Below are 2,559 nucleotides of genomic sequence, written 5' to 3'. Positions count from 1 at the left end.
AAAGGCAAATACCTCATTAGGGCACTGGGGGCTCCTGCCATGAACCTGAGCTACTGAGAGCAGACTGAACCAACCACTGAAGGAATGCAAGTCAGAAGCAACACTGAAAATACCTTCAAACATTGATGGGTCCCGCTGAGGGCCATTACTGACAAAGCGTCCCCATGGACTCGTTATAGTAGCTAATTAAAGGCCAGAACTGCAGGTAGGCAAAGGTACTGTGTCGGCGGCTGTAATGCTGCAAAAAACATTTGGATTTTTTTTGTGAAGCAGAAAGACCCAGCCCTGACCCCCAGGCTCTTGGAGGGCAGAACATAAGACCCTCCAAATCACGTTTCCTGTCACAGGCCTTGGTGACATGGGCAACTGCCATTGCCCAGGGGAAAGAGGCCTCAGCCCCCTGTGGGGCCATTCAGCCTTGCTGCAGCCCTGGGCCATCTCCACTGCAAGTTGCCCTACACTGTCCATGTGGCACCTCTTTCCACTCTGGGGGTTGGACTCTTCCTTGCTTTCCTACCCAGCCCTCACAACCGCATTTCTCTGCCTTTTCTGAAGTTTCTCCCCTCATCCCTGCTTCTTCCTTGAAACTCAAAGCCATGGGACGATCCAGGCTCCCTCTGGGTGAACTCTGGCATCAGAGGGCAACCCTCCGAGGGACATTTCTTTTTCCTCACATCCAATCTTACCCTTCCAAGCAGCACTGTGTGGAGGTTTTGTCTTCCTGCCGCTATCAGGAATCACTTCCTTATCTCTGACATCTCTGACAGCCCCCTTCAAGCAGGTGCATGCTACTACTGTAGTGCCTGAGGATCCATTTTGTCGGTGTCAAGAAGCCCAGCACCTTCGGTCTCTCTCCACAGACTCCAAACTCCATCCAGGCAGGTATCCTCCACAGCCTCTCCAGTTTTTCCCCATTCCTCCAGAATGGGAAACCTCAAAGCCCAGGCACAGATAATCCTGATGTGGCCACAACAGTGCTGTGTCAAGGGGGATGATGCTGAGTCAAGGGGGATGATCAATCCCTCTTCTGAGTGGCCACCTATGGTGAAAACCTCCAAAGAATCACCAAAGGAGGAGAGACAATGGCCAGGGAGGAAAGGGAAAGGAGGGGTGGGCTGCTTGCGTGGGAGGATACAAGGGTAGTCACGGAGAAGCAGTTGTGCGTGAGAAAGGAGGGAAAAAGGTAGGAAAGGGTGAAGAACAGGAATCAATAGGAACCAGCCAAGCAGCCCTGCATCTGAGCAGCAAAGCTTGGAGTGGGAAAAGAACGTCGCATGTCATCTGACCAACTTTCTGTTAGGCTTCAACAGCTGCTGGAAACCTGAACGATTTCCCTGCCATCATGAAGCCAACATCCATGGTGGATGAAGATCCAAAATCATTCATGCTGGAAGGGACCTCAGGAGGTGTCCAGGCCTACATGCTGCTCAGAGAACGATCAGTTATGGGGTTGAAGCAAGTAGCTCAGGCTTTCCTTCAAGTGGAGCTTGACAAGCTCCAAGGGTGGACATGGCACAAGCTCTGTGGGACATCTACTCCAGTGCTTGACCGTCTTTATGGGGAGAAAGATTGTCCTCCCTTGCTTCAGCTGATTCCCATTGGCCCCCACACTCCCATCATGCACAACAGGCAAGAACCTGGTTGCCTTTTCTTGCTGATATGGCCCAAGAAGTATGGGAAGGCTGTTATTAGGTGTCCCCAAACCTCCTCTTCTCCTGGCTTTGCACCTTTCAAATAAGGCCCATGGCATCCTGGGCTGTATTAGGAAGAGCACTGCCCAAGGGTTGGTTGAGGTGGTCTTTCCTCTCTACTCAACCCTGCTACAATTTGTCTTGCTGACTTGCCCTTGATTTCTACTTTACCAATGTCACCCATTTTTTACTGAAAGGTGACATCCACATTCTTTACCACTCCTGCCTTGTCTTTTTGTTCAAAAAAAAGTCCAGGAGAGCATTTCGCCATGTTGGTCAGGGATCATCTTCCACCTTCCCTTCAACCGAGGCCTTGAATTAATAGTACTTTCTCTAGCCATCTAATGGAGATGTTGTTCTCCTTCTAACCTTCATCAGGAGGTTGAGAGAATCTGAGCAGAAGACCTTTGCACATGGAGGAGTTAGTGATGAGTGTCATAGAAAACCTGAGCAGGCCTGTGCTGTGCTCCACGTACCTCTTGGCCTTCAGGCTGAGCTGTGCTGAGTGTGCCCCTGGGTTGCAGAATAAGCCATAATGGAAGAAGAAATCTGCAGGAAGCTGCTGGTGAATGGCCAACCGCACGCCCTTACCTTTGCCTGGGACTACAGTTACCAATTCCCAAGTGAACACCTCGTCTTAGAACACGAGAAGTGATGACTAGAATGGGTTTCCCTGGCAGAAAACACTTCAAGAGCTGACAGGAGCAGTGTGGGATAACCCTTCTGCAGGCAGGATCTGCACAACTTGCTGCACCACTCTCCCAACACTGGAAACTCCATGTTCCCGGCCTCGGAAGGGACGGCATACAGCTGACACGATTGTCTCTGTGTGTAGAGAGTTTGCTCTAACCAAGGCCAATTGAAATGA

Source organism: Falco cherrug, unplaced genomic scaffold (assembly GCF_023634085.1).
Source record: "Falco cherrug isolate bFalChe1 unplaced genomic scaffold, bFalChe1.pri scaffold_35, whole genome shotgun sequence".
Classification (NCBI taxonomy): Eukaryota; Metazoa; Chordata; class Aves; order Falconiformes; family Falconidae; genus Falco; species Falco cherrug.
Note: the sequence above shows the minus strand (reverse complement) of the source record.